Below are 21712 nucleotides of genomic sequence, written 5' to 3'. Positions count from 1 at the left end.
TAGCTATCACATCTACGAAAATGCATCTCAGAAACCATATCCCCTTCTATCTTCAGCCCTTTGTTTCCAGCCTCCCTCACTATTCCTGATCTAAATATCTTGCCCTTTAGCCTTTAATCATGCTGACTAACTGCCTCTCAAAAAATGCCTCTGGATACGTTCAAATTCAGAGCCATTTACAGCCTGGTTCGTATGCCACCATCTTTGGGAAGCCACTCCCTAATCAGAGAGAATTAAACTTTTCCTTTTGTTATCTCTTAGACCTTTTTTAAAATTCTTTGCATAAAATATTTCAGACTTTCCACAGTTTACAAATGACTAAGTAGAGAGTAAGTTCTTGAGAAAAGAGAGCATGTTCTATTTATCTTTTCAGCTTCTATAATACTAGAGGGAGGGCTCTCCCTTGTAGCTGTTGCTTTAATATCTGTGAAGTTGAAAGACTTGGTTTAATTTTTTACTCTATGCCTTGCAATATGACCATGAGCAAGGTTAAAGTTTCCAAGCCTTGGTTCTTTGTCTGTACCCAGTGATCTGATAGCTCCTACATGTGGATCCTTGGAAGGCTTCAATGACATGCATGTAATACACTTGGTTCAGTTCCTGGCACACAGTTGGGGATCCAAATATGTTTTGTTTTGTTTTGTTTTTTACTAAAAGGACCCTCAGAGGAGGAAAAGAGTTGAGGTCACTGTCTCCAAAAAATGTCTTCCTCTGATTTTGGAACAAGTGGCTTTTCCTGTCTTTCAATAAAAAAAATGACGAAGAAGTCCCTAAATTTTAGGAACTGAGTTAGGTACTAGAGATACAAAGATGAATCAGCATTTTGCTCTAATAGGTCCAATCTTTGACATTTCTCAGTTGATATTGAGATGCCCCTACCCAGGAGATATTATTGTATTAACAATATTTATGAAAGTAATTTTTTAAAGCATTATTTTATTTAGGCCTATGAGCTAGGTTTTCAGTCTGAGCTGACAGTTAACAAGAGTAATCTGCTGTGGCTGGTTTCAGTCTCGTGGCAATCGTGGTTTTAACAGCATTGGCAAGTTGTCCATGGTGCAGTAGAAAGGGCACTGAAGTTGGAGGTAGAGGGTCGAACTCCAAAAGACATGTCCTTTCTTCCAAACGACATTGCCAGAGGAGAATGAGCCTGGACTTCTGTCATTCATGGAGGTGCTCAGTACTGTTGATATAAATTCGTTGATGTCCTGTAGGATTGTATTTTGCACAAAAAATCCATTCAGAATTTCATATTTTTAATTAAAATTCTGTTTATTTTATAATTAAAATCATAATATCTTCCTGAGTTCTGCCATATTACTTGCCAAATCATTCTTTAGAATGTTGATCCAGTTAATATTAATACTCCCACCACCTGAAATGTGAACCTTCCTGTTTCTTCACATCCTTGCCATCCTTCTTAATATTCTCTGAATATTTGATTTTTGTCAACCGATGGATATAATGCAGTGTCTTGTTGCTGCTTAAACTGGACATTTCTATGACTATGAGTGAAGTGGAACTCTTTTCCTATATTGTGAGTCACATGAGTGTCCCATTCTGGCTCCCCTACTCAAGTCTGAACCATTGTGTTGGTATTCATGCCTTTTTGTTGTTGATTTGCAGGAGTACTTTGCATATTTTAGATACAAATCCTATTTAAAAATTCTCCTATTTTTTTCATTACCTTACAGTTTTATGCTTCACATTTAAGTGTCAAATTATCTAATTTGTATATGGTGTGAGGTAGAGATCTCACTTTCTCTTTCCCAAGATCAACTTCTCAAGAAGCTGTCTTTTCTCCATTAATTTGTCTTGTCATCTCTATCATATATCAAGTTCCTAGATATATATGGATCTTCTTCTAAATTTTCCATTTTGTTCCATTGTTGTAGTTCATTATTCTTGTACCAGTACTGTTTTTGTTACCATGGCTTCATAGTATGTCTTCATATCTGCTAAGGAATTCTGCTGTATTTGCTCACCTTTTCAAAGTTGACCTGACTTTTGATATTAGCCACAAATTTGAGAATTAGTCTTTCCACTTGATAAAAAATTAATGCTGGAATTTTTCTGAATTGCATTTAGTTTATAAATTAATTTTAGGAAATTTGATACCTTTACAATTTTAAGTCATCCCATCTGTGAACATAATTCTATAGTCCTATATTCAGAAATTTGTCTCTGTCCTTTAACAAAACTTTATGCACTGTAAAGATGCCATGCATTCTTTGTTAAGTAAACTCCTAGATGTGCTATGAATTTATTGCTATCATGTTATTTTCCACTATATTTTCTAGTTTTTTATTGCTGGTAATAGAGGGACACTAAAGGTTGAATGGTCTTTGCTAATATTACTGGTATCTCTTATTAGTTCTAATAGTTTATGACACTGTTTGATCTGTTATGTGGATTGTTATAACTTCCCTGCGTAACTGGTACCAGGAGGAGAGGCTAAAGTCTAGTCCTTAGTTGCTCTCCTGGTGAGTTTAAGGAGGAGAGGGGACCATATCTTAGAATGGTGGATCATTGGCATCACACATTGTTCTCAATCTCTCCTATTTGCCACCCTCACTAGGTAACACTGTCCTCTGTATTGGTTTCGTAGGGTTGTTTTTACAAAGTACCACAAATTTGGTGGATTAAAGAACAGAAATTTATTGTCTCATGGTTCTGGAAGCTAGAAATCCAAGATCAAGATATGGGCAGGGCTGATTCCCTCTGAGACCTATGAGGAAGAATCTCTTCTGTGCCTCCCCCTTAGCTTCTGGTGGTTTCCTGGCAATCGTTGATGTTCCTTGGCTTATAGAAAACTCCTTCCCCCCAATATCTGCCTTCATCTTCGCATGGCGTTCTCCCTGTATGTGTGCCTATGCCCAAATTCCCCCTTTTTATGAGGACACCAGGGACATTGGATTAGGGGCTCACCATACTCTAGTATTACTTCATCTTATCTAATTACATCTGCAATGATCTTATTTCCAAATAATGTTGCATTCTGGGGGTAGTGAGGGTTAGGATTTCTACCTATGAATTTTGAGACACCCACAACCCATCACAGCCTTCAGAGAACCTGTATGGACCTGTGCCCTGAGTGCTACAATATTATAATCAAATCATCTGCTCCTTGATATGTAGAGGGGAATGAAGAGGAGGTCTGCCCTCACCTCTTATTTGCTTCCCACCCCAACTGCATATGAGTGTCATTTCTCTTTGGTCTCTAACCAGGGCTTAGCTTTTGCTACTGGTTTTCTGATTTACATTGGCAGAAAACATGGGAGAAATAAACACAAGAGAACTCCCTTCATCTACACTGCCTATCCTGTCCATCTGAGCTGCCATTTTCCCTCCATCTTGTGGCCCAACCACTATTTTCCCTCTGGGAGTTTATTATAGTTTTTTTTTTTCACATTCCCAGAGCCACCACCTTCTCTATCGCTTCATCCATTTCAAAGGATGCATTCAAGGGTGGAGCCATAGACTGTGCTAATTTGATATCTACACAGAGTCATCCTCTGCCTGAAATTGTTTTCTAGAACTTCAGCATGCAAGCCAACCCTTAGCTCACCAGCCATTTCTGAATTAGGAAATGGAAAAAAAAAAAAAAAAAAGGAGCTTTTACAGTCCACCCAAATGGAGGCAGGTGGATAGGTAATTAAAGCTAAAAGCAAAGTTTTAAAGTATGTTTTAAAGATTTTGCTCAAGAAAGATTACGCAGCTATATGAGTCAGAATATTGATAAATGATGATTTCCCAGACATGGTTATTGTTGAAAACAAAAGGATGCTTGTTAACGTGCCATGGAGATACTCATTTTTCTTTTCAGCATTATTCAGTTGACAACTCTGTTGTGGTTCTTCCTTGTGTGGTGATGCACTTTGAACAGCTGCATGTAATGACAGGAGCCCTGGGGTGGGAGACAAGATGCCCAAGTCCTGGCCTTTGTCACTAACAGACTCACCTTGAGCAGATCACTGAGCCTCAGTTTTCCTCCATCAAACCAGGGGTCAGACCCTTATACGGTTCAATTCTTACCAGATTTAACATGAAGTAGTGTTTGCTTGTCATGGAGTGAAGATGAGTATGCATTACATCTCTGTTAGTTTCTCAGAGACCTTAAAGGAGTTAAATCTCTAAGAAATTTTGCTCTTATTTCCTCTCTTATTTATTTAGCTCACAGAGAGATGAGCTAACCCATTTGAAATGATTTAAAATCAAGTTGGTCTTATCTGCCTGATGATAACAGGAGATGTATAAAAACACAATTGGACTGTCTCACCTTCTACTTGTATAAAGAATGAATACATTCTGAAAACATCTGAAGGAATGCAAGAAGAAGCTAGTGCTCTTTTGACTTAGGAAATTTACTTCAAAAAAATGAAGGGGTTCTAAAAGGTCTTCAAAGAAAGACCTCTATGTGTGGCCCGAGAGCTCTGAGAGCCACTGCTTTCTCTTCTAAAAAAAAAAGACTGATGCTTCTGAACAAGGACACCAAGTACACTACCCCTTCTGAGTGGTAGACCATATATACCTACAATGAGGGAAAATATATATAATGCCATTAAAAGTGCTTTCTGTTCAGAAATCATGCTTGCCTGGCTATTGTTGTTTATTAGACTATTTCTTAGAGCAGTTTTATGTTCATGGCAAAATTGAGCAGAAAGTAGAGTCTCTATACACATCCTGTCTGCATTGCACACAAAGCACTCCTCCTAATTGTCAATATCCCCCCAGATGGTGTATTTGTTATAATCGATGAACCTACACTGACATGTCACAACTACCCAAAGTCCACAGTTTATGTCAAGGCTCACTCTGGGTGTTATTTATATTCCATGGGTTTGAACAAACATAGAATGACATGTATCCACCATCACTGTTTCATGCAGAATGGTTTTACTGCCTTAAAAATTCTCTGTGCTCTACCTGTTCATCCATCTCTCCCCTGTCATGCTTGCTTCAAAAAAAAAATCTTAGTATAGCTTTTTATTTTGCAATAACTTAAGATTTTCAGAAAGGTTGCAAAAATATTACATAGAGTTCCTGTATACCCCTCAGCCAGTTGCTCTCATTGTGAACATGCTACATTTTCAGGGTGTATTTGTCAAAACCAAGAAACTGACATTTGTATATTGCTATTAACTGAACTCCAGACTTTATTTTGATTTCATCATTTTTTTCATTAATATCTTTTATCTGTTCCACTATCCAATCCAGAAAACCACAGTGCATTTAGCTGTCATATCTTCCGAGTCTCCTCTGGTCTCTGACAGTTTCTCGGTCTTTCCTTGGTGGTCATGACCTTGAAAGTCTTGAGGACAATCATTCAGGTAATTTATGAAATGTCCCATAATTTGAGTTTGTCTCATGTTTTCCTCATGATTAGCCTGGGATTACAGGTTTTTTGAAAAAGAGGGGTTTCCTGGAAACTAAAGATGTGAATTACCCTTCTAATTACATCAAATGAGGGGGTACATATTTGCATGACACTGTATCAGACGACATGGTGATGTTAACTTTCACCACCTGGTTAAACCAGGGTTTGCCAGGTTTCTCCACTGTTAAGACGCTATTTTTCCCTTTCCCTATGCTATTCTTTGGAAAGAGTCACTGAGTGCAACCCACGCTGAATAGGTAGCAATGAAGGGGAGTGGAGATTAAACTTCAAGTCTTGAAGGGGGACCATTCACATATATTATTTGGAATTCTCTTTTATTGCTTGCTCTTTGATGTATATGTTCCATTTGGTTTTGTTTTGTTTGTTTTTACCATATGTCAGTGGTGTGAAACAGCTGGCTCCCATCAGCTTGGGAGAGCCTATTGTTAAATTTTCAGGAATTTTGCAAGCTGGGTGACATACCTTGGCAGCCTGAAATCAACCATGGTAGGAGTATTTACACCACAGATGTTGGCAAACACTACAAATCAGGGCTTCCCCGCCCACCCCTTCCCCCAGAGAGCCGGTTGTTAAACAGTTACCAGCCCACCCCCTGTATGCCAGACTTGCCAAATAAACATAAAACGCAAAAAAAAAGCAAAGAAAGATTAGATTAGTGATTAGATATCACAATGGACTCTTTATTTCTTTGCTGATTGAAACAGAAAAAAAGAGTGAGAACATGTCCTTCTTCTGCCATCTCACTCCTACATTGGATATTACACCATGGTGAACAGAGGCTCAGCCATAAGTCTGGGCAACCCATCTGCTCATTGCCCCCTTCAATGAGTAAAATATGCCATCTCAGGAGCCCTAACACTCTTCAGATTACCAGCTGATAAATTTTTAATATTTATATTTATTTATAAATAATAGTATTTAAATATTATAAATATGTTTATATTTCTTTATATTATCCTGAATGCAAACATGAGGTTTCTGGATCAAGAGAATCATTATTACTTACAGCAATAACTGTTTCCATTCCTCGTGCCCCAATTCTTCCCCCTTCTGAGGTGGTACAATGAGACCCTCTCCAGCAGGGGAAGAGCCCTAAAAATAGGAAACTGAGAGCTTATGTACATATTGCTGCCCCCCCACACACACTCCAGAGAGGAGAGGAAACCCAATCTCCTTAATGTCTATGTATTCCCTTTGGGAAGAGAAAGGGAAAGTTCCTGAGTTTGTACCCTTCAAAATATAAATAAATGCTCCATAGAGTAGGTAAAACAACTGGAGTTTATAACCAAGGTCTTTATCCCCCTTTGAGGTGTAAACGCAGAGAAAGACAAGTTTCTAAATCCTTCCTGAGGTCTGTTGGCTACTCAATCACACTTCCCAGGCTGGTCCTTAAACCAAGTCTCATTTCTTTACTCAGAAAGCCCTAGCCATGTAGAAACATAAAAATATTTTTTCTACTGTCCCACACCACCTTCTGGTAGAAAGTAGGAACAGTACAGATTCTGAAGTTTTATTTAACATGAACCAAAAGGAGAACAAAACTCCTTGGCTGTCCTCAGTCTCTGGAGTCTTACACTTTCTTTTGTTATCATCCAAAACAACCAATGTTATGGTTTAATCAAAAAAGAAGAGTCAGCCTCAATTTATGAAAACCTACAATCAAGCACAAAAAAAATTTTTTTAAAGATTTTATTTATTTATTTGACAGAGAGAGAGAGAGAGACAGAGAGAGAGGGAACACAAGCAGGGGGAGTGGGAGAGGGAGAAGCAGGCTTCCCGCCGAGCGGAGAGCCCAATACAGGGCTTGATCCCAGGACCCTGTGATCATGACCTGAGCTGAAGGCAGACGCTTAACGACTGAGCCACCCAGGCGCCCCAAGCACAAAAGATTTTTGAGGACAGTGTTTGGCGTCGTGAAGAAACATACGTAAAAATTCCTGTGCCTCGTGGAGAATGAGAAGCAAACTCATCAGGCAGAATTAGTGATCTGTCTCCCAAAGGCAGCCCCAAGGTTAGAAGATGGAAGCCCTCTGAGGTCAGTGATTCTCAAATATAGCCTATCACCAACTGTATCTCTACCGCCAGGACCCACTGCAGAACTCCTGAATTGGAATCTCTGAGATTCTGGTGCGCAGGAATCCATACTTTTACAGTCTCTCAGGAAATCCCAAAAAAGGCAAACACATTTGACATCATCTGCTCCAAGTTTTCTCCGAACTCAAAAAGGTAGGGTTCTGGGAAAGGTGTACAGCTCCACCTACAGGTGATGCTTGGTATTACAGCAATTCAATGTGCATCTCAATATACACTAATCAGTAGTATCCTCTCCGTGGGATATAAAAATAGAAACCTAAAACATTTATTTTTTCAAACATTTATGTTTCTACAATTATTGCCTTCAATTATTCTCTTTAGAGTGTCTTTTGAAATATTCAGGGGCATCTTGGGCAGATTCCATAACTTTCTAGACATATTCAGTTATTAAAAGTCCAGACTAGTGGGCACCTGGGTGGCTCAGATGGTTAAGCGTCTGCCTTCGGCTCAGGTCATGATCCCGGGGTCCTGGGATGGAGTCCCACATCGGGCTCCCTGCTCCTTGGGAGCCTGCTTCTCTCTCTCTCTCTCTCTGTCTCTCATGAATAAATAGGTAAAATCTTAAAAAAAAAAAAAAAAAAAGTCCAGACTAGTTTAAAACTTCAGACTTAAACACTATTTAAATCTCATCTCCTCTCTACACCCTCCTCACCACCAAGCAACTCAGGCTAGATCAGTGGCATAAGGGATTAGGATATATGATCTCACTCATATGTGGAATTTAAGAAACAAGGCAGAGGGATCATAGGGTAAGAGAGGAAAAAATGAAACAAGGCAGAACAGAGAGGGAGAAAAACCCTAAGAGACTCTTAATCTTAGGAAACAAACTGAGGGTTGCTGGAGGGAGGGGGGTGGGGGGATGGGGTCACTGAGTGATGGACATTGGGGAGGGCATGTGATGTAATGAGCACTGGGTGTTATGTAAGACTGATGAATCACAGACCTGTACCCCTGAAACAAATAATATATTATATGATAATTAATTGAATTTAAATTGAAAGAAAGAAAGAAAGAAAGAAAGAAAGAAAGAAAGAAAGAGAAAGAAAGAAAGAAAAAGAAAGAAAGAAAGAAAGAAAGAAAGAAAGAAAGAAAGAAAGAAAGAAAGAAAGAAAGAAAGAAAGAAAGAAGAAAGAAAGAATGAATTAAGAAAGAAATTAGGATAGAAGTTTGGGGTATGATCCACTCTTTTCTTCTCAGTCTGAGAGCCTTAAAGCAGAAAGAGGGCTGTGGTTAGCCCTGAAATACAAGCTCCCTCTCCCTCCCTCTTTTTGGTGTTGTTCTCCTGAGGCTGGTGGAAAGCAGGGAGGAAAGATACTTGCTGCAGGGAGAGATTCCCAGCTCCCTCTCTGAGTGAGGGTCCCCTTACTGACTACCTGGGGAGTCCCTCTGCTCCTGCCTTATTCTCTGACTTTTGTTTCCCTCACGTGGAGCCTAACTGGGCATGGGTCCCTCTTCTCAGGATTATCATCTAAGGAAACGGGGGTAGGTGTCCCTCTCCTTCTTTTCCTCCCGGGTACTTGTCCTGCTGGCACAGTAGACTCAAGCAAGTCTCCTGCTTTCAGGAATATAGAAGCAAAAAACAATTAACATCATTCAGGGGACGTGTCACGCTGTCCCAAGAACTCCTTACTACTGTGCACTCCCCTCTGCTGGCAGTACTAGGGGGCCTGTGGGGTCTGCTGCACCTCAGCAAGCTACTGGCAGGGAAGCAAGATGGCAGTCCTTCATGCAGATACCTCTGATCCCTACACATGGCTTTCTTGGAGCATCCTCTGGTTGAGGAGGGAGGTATGCCTCTTCTCCCTAAGACAGCCAACAGCCTTCACTTGGGTCAAGGGGTGAAGCATGGCCAATGGTGGTAATGCCTGTTTTGTCCACCTCTACGTAATCCCTGATGGGAGCCATCAGACCCAAATCAATGATTGGCAGCTCCCTTTAGAATGGGGCATGCTCCATACTTTTTTGTCTTCAGTCTCAGGTCCTAGTTACCAACAGTAGAGGGTAAGGAAAAAATCCTAATCAGCAGTCTGTTACACAGTCGTATTCCCCCTGAAGCTAATTGTAGGAAAGATATTGAACTCCAACCTGTCTATTCACCATTGTATTTCCCATGTCCAACAAGGTACCTGTGACATGGCAGGTACTCACTGACTCAAATGAATGAGTGAATGAATGAATGAATGAATGAATTTGCTTCTATGTTGGGAACCAAATTAGAGAATAGACTCTGTTTTCTTCTTACATGTGTACTTACAGATATTGCTGGGAAACAGTAGCCGCCCAGTTACTATATAACTAGTAATAATAAATATAACTAGTAATAATAATAAGAGTACTAGTGATAATAATATAAAAAACACACACACCAAATGCTATGTAGGGATTATAGTTTTAATACCTCCAACAGCCCTCTGAAGTGAGCACTGTTATCCCCATTTTACAGATGAGGAAACTAAGGCTTAGCTACTTTAGTAAAGAGCCTCAGTACTCTCAGGATATATCAAGATTTCTCTCATCGAGCTTCTTTTCTTGATCACATTGAGCTTCTTTTCTTGGCTGAAACCCTGCAAATTTTATTTTTGACCCTTCAGAGTAGGGATGGCAACTTGATATAATTCCACACCATAATATCTGAATGATAGTGGTTGCCTACAGCTCTGTGTTGATGAGAATGCTGGGATCCCGGCATGATCGAGTAATTATGCCTGCCATCAGATGTAAGGGGCAAGTGGTGGGACACGCACGCGATCCCCCTAATCCAGGGATCCATCCACACCTTTTCTAGCAAAAGTTCGAAGTTGGCAAAGTCTATCTTTGGCGTCTCCAGCATTACCTCCTTCTACCACCTCCTCACCTTCCTCTTTCTTAGGCTCGGTGTCTTGTCTTTCCCCCATTCCCATTTTGTCATGGATCACTTTTACTTCAATCTACACGTGCCTGTATTGTCCCGAACTTCCCATGGGTATTTGCATTTAATCTTTAGATTCATTGGCTGCTCTGCTAGAGTAGAAAGTGCACTGAACCTACAATCAAATGGCCTGAGTTTCAGTTCTACCTCCAGTATTTATTTCCTGTGTGATCCTGCAACACTGACTTAATTTCACTCAGAGCATCACTTTTGCCAAAACAACTTCCAAGATTGCTTTAAGAATCAAATAAAACCATGAAATTACAAGTCAATATAAACCCTAATTATTAAGACATGACAGCATTTGTCTGCAGTTGAAGGAAGTTCGGGATCTGGTGAGAAGCTAGAGGAGATATTCTCCCTGACAGGTAAGGTCTCTCAGAACCTCCAGCATTATCCCATGTGGACAACACTGAGCAATTCATAGTGGCTAAGATGGTGGGTTACAAGTTCAGCTCCACTCTGTACCAGCCATCTGACCCTAGGAAGGGTGGTATTATCTATCACTAACATCACTGTTCTTTATTTATTTGAACTGAATTATTGCCAATGGCTTTTACAATATACTGTCTTTTATAATGTTTAATTCTATATATTTCTATAATTTTCTACTTGTTCTAACATAACTGATTTTTCTTTCCCTTTCATTTTCCAGAACCCAGTCTAGAATTTTGCACTGTCTTTCAATTGTTCTGAATGGAAAATCATATTAGTGATTCTCATTAATATTTTAGGCAAATAAAAAGAAATAATTTATTTATAGTCTTTAGTGTTCACATTTTGCCTGAAGGAGTAACCATTTTTTATTTAAGGAAGAAAGACTGTTGTCATCATTACCTCTGAGTATTAATTCAAGATGCTTGTTATTAATGGATATAAAATTAAATTCAACCTAGAACTCACTGCTTATGCCAAGAACATAAAAAAGTTACCCTTTTTCAATAGTCAAGATCGTTATAATCATAACTCATATTTGTATGATTTTGGGGGGGGTTACCAAAACATTTTCACATTCACTATCAAATTTACTCAGTAATACAACTCTTTGAGGTGGGAATGGTTTTACCAATTTGAAGATAAGGAAACTGAAGCTCAGAGTAGTTATCCAAGATTCAAGTAGAAAGAGTCAATCTGACAGCAGTACTGGAGCTCACTCTATTATTATTCAATAGCTGTCTCAAGAAAACCAAAGAATGAAAGGAATTTAGAGACAAGTGATGAAGGAAAACATGGCAGCTGAAGCAGGTAGACCCAGAGTTGAAGTGCATTTGTGCATCCCACAAGAATTAGTTGGGAACCTACTATGTTCCACGGTTGCTCAGTTGTTGGGATAAAAAGGTGAACAACACAGGTGTGGTCTCTGCCCTCCATGAACTTACTCTCTAGCAAAGAAAAGAAGTAAATAAACAGGTATTGAGAATTACAAAGGGTATCCAAGGTCTCCTTTTACAACTCATTCAGTTTGCAGGTCAAGAAACTGAGGTCCTGAATGGTGACAAGATTTGTCCAAAATCTCACAGGCAAATTGTCAGAAATCCAGGACATGAAGCTAAGGTTCCAAACTTCTGGTGTAATGGTTTCCCAATATGTAAATATCATCTTCAACATTATTATTGAATAATAGGCCAAAGAAAACAGGGAGATTTAGAATCAGAATTCTTATCTCAACTTTGACATAGGTAGGGATTACAGCACACTCATTTCCATATTATTGTGGCTGTTGTCATTACAACAGCAGACTTGAGAATCTGTGACAGAAAATATTAAGGCCTGCAAAACTTAAAATGTTTACCCTCTTCAATTTTAAATAAATGTTTGCCCACTCCTGTGGTAGTAGAAAGAACTCCAAGTTGGAATCAGAACATATTGATCTTAGTGCCATTTTTACTCTTTACTGTGTCCTGGAGAGAGTCTAACTTTTTACCTGCCCAACATCCATCCCCTGCTTCTTCCAGTAAATCGTCAAGGTGAAGGTTTCCCTGGTAAAGTCCTGTGACATGATAGCTGCATCACTTAGAAGGAGTTTAAGCTCCAAGTAGCTGAGGACTTCTTTAAATAACTAGGAAATATAGAACTAAAGTAGAACTGCTTTATTTTTTTAAAGATTTTATTTATTTATTTATTTTAGAGAGAGAGAGCAAGGGGGAGGGGCAGAGGGGGAGAGAGAGAGAGAATCTCAAGCAGATTCCCCACTGAGCATAGAGCCCAAAGTGGGGATTGGTCCCATGGGGCTTGTATCCTCTGTACCTAAGACTGTTCCCAGCAAATTATGGAAAATTAGTATTCATTGGATGAATTTTTTCGCAGTGGTTCTGTGGATGCGGCATGAGTTCTCCAGTTTCCAAATACTGTCATAACTGCTTTTGCTTTACATTTTGCTTGCTTTGCTCATTTATGTTCCTTGCCTGTCTGTGAAGGAACATCACAGACATGGTGTGGACTCACGAAAAATAACTTTATTATGTCTAATGCCTGTCTTCTGCATCCAAATGGATACTAACCGGCACCCAGTGAATAGCAAGATGAAGTTAAGTTCTCTAAATTTCTTCCAGTTTAAAGCAATGCCACTTCAGTTAAATAGCCTAAATTTCATAAGCCTGAACCCTTGTGATTCACTCTGCTCATCACTGAATTTAGCCACGGGGCTAGATTAAGAGAAAAGAGAATGAGATGTAGGAAATTTAAAAGCCCAACACCTGCCATCTCTGGATTAGACATAACAAACGGTGTCCCAAGAGACAAGAAGGGGGAAGAATAAAACATTCACCCCACTCCCCATTCTGGTCCCACCCAGGAAATAAGCTGCCAAAGAGACAGATGTGTCCTCATTTCCCCTCCCTGGGCTCTGGCTGGGTGAGGGGAGGCTGCATCCAAGAAATGAGGGGATAACAAAAGAGCAGGGTGCATGCCACACTTACACGTGGGGCTTTGGGAAGATATCATCTCCCGTGATGCCCCAGTGACATCACTGAAAAAAAATAATCGCAGGGGCCCCTGGGTGGCTCAGTTGGTTAAGCGACTGCCTTCAGCTCAGGTCATGATCCTGGAGTCCCAGGATCAAGTCCCACATCAGGCTCCCTGCTCAGCAGGGAGTCTGCTTCTCCCTCTGACCCTCCCCCCTCTCGTGCTCTCTCTCTTTCTCTCTCTCTCAGATAAATAAATAAAATCTTAAAAAAAAAAAAAGAAAAAGAAAAAAAATAATCCCAGAGTGCCTTTGGCACATCAGACACACTGATCCAGTCAGGAAAACCACATTCCCTCCTTTCATAAGGCTTAGATTCCGGGGGAGAGAGACAGTAAGTGTGATACCTAAATAAATTATATAGAATGGGTTTTTAAAATATGGTGCTGGCCTCTATGGGAAGAATAGACTCTAAGGGGGCCTAAGTGTTGGCAGCCATTTTGGTAATCGAGGCAAAGGAGTGGAGTGTCGCAGTAAAGCGGGGGGAAGTCATTGAGTTTGGGAAACATTTGAAGATAGAGCCCGCGCCAGTTTCTGTGCCACTGGATGTGGAAGTGGGAGAAAAACAGAAGAGTCACAGATGATACCAGTGTTCTTGGCTGTAGGCAACTGGAAAGTGAAGCTGACAGTACCCGAGGTTGGAAAGATGTGAGTAGAGTAGCTCTGGGGGGGGAAGATCAGGTGTCCATGTAAGATCTGAAATGTTTAGTCATCATCAAAGTGGAGATATCGAGGAAGCGCAAAGGGGATAGATTTGATACTGAGCAGAGATGGAGATGACCTCAGTTTCCACGTAGGAAGAATGGGACACAGGAGTCCCTGCCTGTCCTCAAAGAGGGAGGCAGCAGGAGGCTGGGTTGAGAGCTAATTGCCTGCTATGTGTCCCCTGTGGCAAAAGGCTAGATATGGAAGTGACAGGAGCCCGGGAGTTCTATGGTGCAAATAAAAGCTGGCATGAGGCCCAGTGGGCCGAGAAAGAGTACTGGGCCATGACCAGGCCACAAGGGAGAAGACCAGGGGCCATACCAACTACAGCCCTCACAGGGCCGGCATGCACAGCTCCACCCACCAGCACAACCCCCAGGGCAGAATCACCAGCCCAGGGAGCAGCTCTAACAATTTATTCCTCAGCAGAGTCCCTTTAATATCCAGATGCGTTTGAGAACCACGTCTCTTCCCAAGTGCCCCCAGGATCTGGTCAAATTCCTCCTTAAGCTCAGAACTCTGGAGGAGAGAAAAGGTCTCACCTTGAACTCAGAGCCAAAGTACTCCAGGTGTCTAGACAACAGCTCTTTCCTATGGGACCCTGTGTTGGAGGAAGTATTTTACTCACTTTTTTAGGCAGAAAACTGAGGTTCAGAGAAAGCAAGTGATATGTTTAAGGACCACTAGGAAGTGCTATATATATATATACCAACTAAAATATCATGGAGACAGATAATTAGGTATTAGAGCTGACAGGAAGACATCTGGGAGCCGGGTTTTCAGCCATCATCCAAGCTCTGCTCTAAAGTTCAAGTCCCAGGCACTCTGGGCTCTGCATAGGCTGCTTCCAGGAGCCCCAGGGCAATGCTCAGAAAAGAGCCCTAGGCATAGGCTTTGGGAATAAAATACTCTGAAACCAGGAAAGGGGCTCACAGATGCAGTAAGAGGGACCCAAGGGGATCTGTGCAGAACACAGTGTCCAGTGGGATTTACCTTCTACTTTACTTATTTGTTTATTTTTAATTGTGGTCAAAAACACATAAAATTTAACATCACAACCATTTTGAAATGTATGACTCAGTGGTTTTAAATACCTTCACACTGTCTTGCAAGCATCACCCACCATCCACCCGCAGGACTCTTTTCATCTTGCAAAATGACAATTCTGTCCCCATGAAGCAACAACTCACCATTCCCCTTTCCCCAGCACTCAGCAACCACCATCCTACTTTCTGTCTCTATGATTTTGACTACTCCACATACATCGTAGAAGCAGAATCATATACTATTTGCCTTTTTGTGACTGGCTTACTTCACTTAGCATAATGTCCAAAACATTCCTTCACATTGTAACATGTGTCAGGATGTCCTTCCTTTTCAGGGCTGAATAAGTCCCTTGTATGTACGTACCACATTCTGTTTGCCCATTCACCCACCAATGGACATTTGGGTTGCTTCCACCTCTTGGCCATTGTGAATAGTGTTGTGATGAATATGGGTGTGCAAAGGGATTTATTTTGAATATAGACTGCACCAGGCATCATTATCTCATTGAATTCTCCAAACCACCACGTGGCATGGATTAGAAGACTGCTAGGCATCCCCCAACGTCCATTCCCCCTTGTTCCTTAGTAATAGAGCCCTCCCTCATTTTAAATGAGCACAAAGTAAATGAGCGCAAAGTAAACCAAAAGCAACAAAGGAAAGCTGCTGATGCTCAGCTTCCCTTGCAGCTAGATGTAACTACATCACCAAGTTCTCGCCAATGGGTGTGAAGAGAAGTGGTCTGTGCAACTTCCAGGCAGGTTGTTCAAAGCTAGCGGTGCCTTTACCTTTCCTCCCTTCCTTCCTTCCTTCCTCCTTCCCTCCCTTCCTTCCTTCCTTCCTTGCTTCCTTTCCTCCCTCCCTCCCTCCTTTCTTTCTTTCTTTCTTTCTTTCTTTCTTTCTTTCTTTCTTTCTTTCTTTCTTTCTTTCTTTCCTTTTTTCTCTCCATCTTTCTTTCTTAATACTTTCTATTTCCTACAGGCTGGAATATAGACGTGGTGGTGACCTATTTTGGATCTTGTGAACAAGAGTACCACCCCCACCCAGAGACAAGGAGCAACAAATAGAGGGAGCATGAGTTTCTGACTTCAGCTGTTTGTAAGGATCCTGACATCCCTCTGTCTTGCTTTCTGCTTTGACGTCTTTGCTACAAGTGTCAAGCTGTATCCCAGCTAATACTGATAGAGTATTATTTAATGCTGTTGCCCAGATGAGGAAACTAATGCTCAGATAGATAGAGTGACTTACATGCAATCGTAGCCACAGATGGACCAGCTCTCTCTAGTTCTACACCAGCACTCTTTCCACTATACCATCTTGCCTCAGATGTTTACGTGATGGATATGCATATGGGTGCACACACGTGTATATGGGTGCACATGAATTTAGATTGTTTCATTGAATTAACCTTTCTGAAAAAAAATAAAAAATTTACAGATTAATATTTTAATTGCACCAGGGGCACTTAGGATTTGAAAATATTTTTTGAAGATATTGTTTAAAAGAATTCTTTTATAAAGTGAAGGTTACGTCTCCAGTTTTGTTTTGTTGTGTTCTGTTATGCAAGTCAAGGTTTTCCTAGACTACATTTAGTTTACTTAACACAGATTACACACACACACACACACGCAGAGATAAATATGTCTCAGTTGCCTTAATAGCTTATGATATTTGTTTTCAGGCTTCATTTGTCATATTGGAGGAGGGAGAAATCTAGAAGAGGGGAGGAACAAGATGGGTAATTCACACTTGAATTTTTAAATAAAATTTCTGTAGATCTATCACATTTGCAATTTAAATTGTTTTTCTGTTGCATGAGTGGTTTAAAAACTAAAAAACAGAGGGAAGAAAACGGAGCACACTGAATCATTGGTTTATAACCTACAATGACCATGAGTTTAGTGGGAGTGTATGACTGTACTTCCTTAATTCTGCCATCTGGCAAGGTTTTCCATGTGATTAATGAGAGACCATCGCACAACATTGCCAGGAGGGAAACAATTCCAATTACACATAAAGCTAAACCATAATTACTATGCAAATGATTTCAGTAATGTAATAGAATGGGATATCTGGTCATTATAGGGCAGACAATTCACAATGCTAATTGGGGTTAGTCTCTTTTTAGAGGGTAAATAATATTTACAGTAAAATAAATCCAAACTAATATTAGGTTTGATTTTGCCTATAATCAAGGGGCATGGTCTGCTTCTGAAATTACATTTACATTAAAAAGATAAACCATACTTGCTGTGGTCTCTATCAGATGTAAAATGACTTTGGATTGAAAATACTGGGAACAAAATGATACTGAGATGAGATTTAGGATTTGAGAGGAGGGGTCAACAGTTGAGGGTCTTCAGGCCAGAAGATCCATGTGGAAATAGACAAGCTTTAACTCTCAGAGTTGCCCAAATAGACCTGAGGCAGGAGGTGATGCTTAAAACCTGAAGTACAGGGGAGGACAAAGAAAAAGAAAACTCCTGTTCGGTCATCCTCTTAAAACCTTGCATGTCTCCCCAGTCTCTCCTCCATTACCCAAGTATAAGTCCTACACTACCACCTACTTGTTCTATTACGATTGTTTTCAGATCAGTTTCTTCTGACTCCCTTCTCCTCCCCATTCATGCTCACTTCTCCCCCATTCGGTGCTATGGTAGCTCATGAGGTCCTTGCCTTCCCCTGCTAAGTCCCACATGTTTTACCTCCGGTGGAAGTACCCAAAGGCTCCTTCTCCAAACCTTTCCCTCCCCATTCTGCACAGCCACTGGGAAGGCACAGGACCTGAGCTTGGACAATCAGATTTATTCTCCCAAGACTCATATGGAATGGAGCCCATTCTCCCAGCACCAGTGCCTGAATTTGGAGCCATGCCAGCAGCTTCCCCACCCCCACCCCCCAGCAGACAGGATTCTGTTGTGGCTCCTCCCATCCTATTTTTAGGCCAGATTTTCCAGCTTCACTCCCATTCCCTGATCCACACAGAATCCCTCCAACAAATTCCCCTTCTGGATGATCTTAACCGGCATTTGTTTCTGTGCCTTTCCCAAAAGGAACCCTAACTTGATACACTTCTCCTGAGAAGTGTAAGATCTACATGGCATTCAGTGGAGGGGGTGAAAAGAAGGTCATTACCCTCTCCTAGATTGGAGCTGTTTCTAAAGATTGCTTGTATCAGTTTAAATTTGGAAACAACCTGTGAGTACATGACTTCACCAGAAGCAGGGCAAGTAGTTGTTGGAGAACCAAGCTCCCAACACAGACCACATGGGTTTGAACCTCATTTCCTCCACTTGAGAGCTGTATGGCGTTGGGCAAGTTGCTTACAAGGAAAATGGAGAGAGCAAGAATACATTCCTCCTAGGATTGCTAGGAGAATGAATGAGTTATATGTGTGGATTTCCTAGAGCAGAGCCTCATACAGCAAGTATTGTAAGCATGTAAAATGTGATTATTAAGATTTCTGAAAAAATCGCCTATGTGGGTAGGCAAGTAAGATTTAAAACATAATGCCTTAATACACTTGCTTGACCTCTGTGCGCAAGGCTTTATGTAGCATCCAAAGTAGTTCCCCTAGGGCTACAAATAACCCCATGATATTGCCATTATTCAAGTTTGGTGGGATGTTTTTTTTGTTTGTTTTTGGTTTTATTTTATTTGTTTGTTCCAGAATTTCTCCTTTAGAACTTTATTTAGAGCCCACTTACATGGGTTGTAGCACCCTTGTTCCAGTTGGAAAAGGGTGCAGTTACGTAATACCAAAGGAAAATGACTATTAGAGTAGGTAGACAGTGTGGGACCACCGTTCCTGAGGTCACCCAAACCCTGCCAAAAAATGAAATTACAGAAGTGAGGGCATATGGGTCTTTGCTCCCACAGGCACCACTGGCTCAGGGAACCCAAGTCCTATGGCAAAATTGCAGGTGCTTGCTTGCCTGACAGCAAAGTCTCCAATCCAGGACCCTAAGTGTCCTCGGCCCCTGACAGGGTCTCAGATGGCCTCCAAGGAAGCCCAGTCCTGGGACACATTCCTGCCTCCCCCACTCCAAGAATGTGTCGATCAGGACCTGCTTCTGCTGTTGCTACCTCTTGGTCCCACGCTCCCAGCCCTGTCCAGAGCGTTTATTAGGCTCTCCAAAGGTGGCCAGAGTTTGATGCATATTACCTTGAACCACATCCCAGGAGCCAGATCCATGGGATATTTGAGAGCCCACTGGTGTCTTAGTAAATTTAATCCTCTACACAGTTCTGGATTTGAAGATAATGCCACTCTCAGAACTCTGAGTGAGACACTTGAGCTCCCAGCTGCTAATAACAGCAAGAAATGAGTTCACGGGTCTCCCTCCCAGGCTCCAACACACACGGTGCTTCGCATTCAAGACTCCCCAGTGCCCTCAGATGTCTTGGGTCAGGTGTGGCAATGGTGGATATAGTCAAAGCACTGGCATATTTCGATGCATGTCTGACTCAGAGAAAGAGTGGTGGTTGAAGAGAAGCTTGCCCGGTCATGTTCTGATACCAAAAGGTGGTCCAGTCACCAAGTGCTGCATAGGACACAAGTGGCAGTATCATCTTCTAGAATAACTCATCTTAGGTGGTGGGCAGCTGTTCTTATCTTTGGTACTACCCTCCTCTCTTGCTTTGGGTTTATTCTGCCACTCTTTTTCTAGCTTGTTGAATTAAATAGCTTTATTTGTAATTTCTTATATTTGTCTGATAAATGTATTAACTCCATAAATTAAAGTATTGCAATCACTAAACCCCATTATCCTTTATTTATAGTGTTTTTATTTTTATTCAATTCTAAATATTTTGTAATTTTTATTATAATTTGTTCTTGAGATACATATTATTAATTATTGTTTTTTTCATTTTTAAAACTATAAGGATTGTTTATAGTATTGATTGCTAACTTGATTGCATTTAGTAGAACAACAAGGTCTATAGTGTATTTGTTTTCAGGTATTTGCTGAGACTTTGAGGCTTTGTATATATTAATTCTTTAATTGATGGGATCAGGGTGGTTTTATTATACCTACTTTATTGTATTGTCCAAATCTCCTTAATCCTTAAAAAAATTCTGTCTGCCTTATTTATCAGATTCTTAAAAAAGATATGTCACACTCTCTCATGATTAGTAAGAATATTCCCATTTCTCCCTGAAATTCTTTCAATGTTGGTTTAAATATATTGAAAACGATACTGGTAGATGCAGATGATTTCAGAACTATTTTAGTTTCCCGGTGAATTGCTTAATTTATTGGTGATGACCTTCTTTATCTCTTACAGTGATTTTACTGCTGTGAAAAAGCTAATATCAATTATTAATATATTTTAAGCATATATTAAAAATCCATAATTACTAGTAATAATTAAGCTAATATTAAATTGCTTTTAACTACTTTTTTACAGGTTTGGCTTGTATAGAAAAAGGTGTTTCAGGAGTCAAAGAGAGTGGTTTGGGCTCAACCCCATTCAAGCAAGCTGTCGGTCTGTGAGCTCAGCATCCCTCTGCTGAAGCCAGCCCCACCTGTGAGAGAGAGATAGCAGATGCATGCCCTGTAATTTCAGTCATTTCTCCCCTTGCTCTGCATGCCCTGGGTGGAGGTGGGGACGGGACCCCGCAAGGCTAGGTGGATAAAATGCTCCTAATACATACTTCTTCGTTGGCCACAGACCATTCCAGAGGCTGCAGAGCTGAAGTCCCCTCTTCTGACCAGGGTCATCTCGCTTCTCCTACTGCACCGCATCTCTTTCTCATCCCAGCTCAGCCTTATCAAGCTCTCTTCTCCAGGACAAGGAACACGTCCTAGTGTCTAGGATGCTCAGTGGCCATCAAGATACTTCAGCTCAGCTCAGCTTAGCTGTGTAGAAGCCCAGAGACCAGGGGAAACCACATGGCCCATTTGGGTGTATGTTCATTCTATAAACTGAGGGAGGTACATTTTGTAAAAGTCTGAGATCATTTCTAGCTGAGGAAAATGCTATGACTCTATAAATCTTATTGCAATAGGTGACCTTCTCTTCATGTTGGGAGTTTCAAATCCTAAGTACTTCGCTGAGAAATTAAACAAACAAATCCCCAGAACTGAGCACAAGAAGGTGTGGTAAAGAGGAATGATGGCAAGGGTATGATGTTAGAAAATTCTAGGATGGAGCCTGGTGGAGCAGGAACACTTTTCTTCAAACACTCAAACTAATGATGACTTTTTTTCCAGAAAATTCCCCTTTTTTTGAACTTCCACATCTCTAACAAATGAAGCATACCAATTTTCAAAACAAAGCAAGCTATGTGTAAGTATAAAACATTTAAAAATATATAACATGCTTTTGAATTTTATTTTAGTCTTCCAAAAATCTAACAAAGCAACTTCCTATCTGTTAAAAAAGACTTTAAAATGTCTATTATATAGACCCTCTATTTATAGGAAATCTTTCCGATAGCAATGTTTTTAGTCTAAAGTTTTATATAATTTGGGAGAATTGTGATACTTAACCAAAATTCAGATGCAAAAAGCACAAAATCTGAAATCACCAGCACGGCCCTTTTGCTATTTCACTAGAGGGCAGCATGTAATAACAAATAATGATATTACAAGGT

This window comes from Halichoerus grypus, chromosome 3 (genome assembly GCF_964656455.1).
Source record: "Halichoerus grypus chromosome 3, mHalGry1.hap1.1, whole genome shotgun sequence".
NCBI lineage: Eukaryota > Metazoa > Chordata > Mammalia > Carnivora > Phocidae > Halichoerus > Halichoerus grypus.
The sequence above is the reverse complement of the archived record's forward strand: the minus strand, read 5'-3'. Positions refer to the sequence as shown.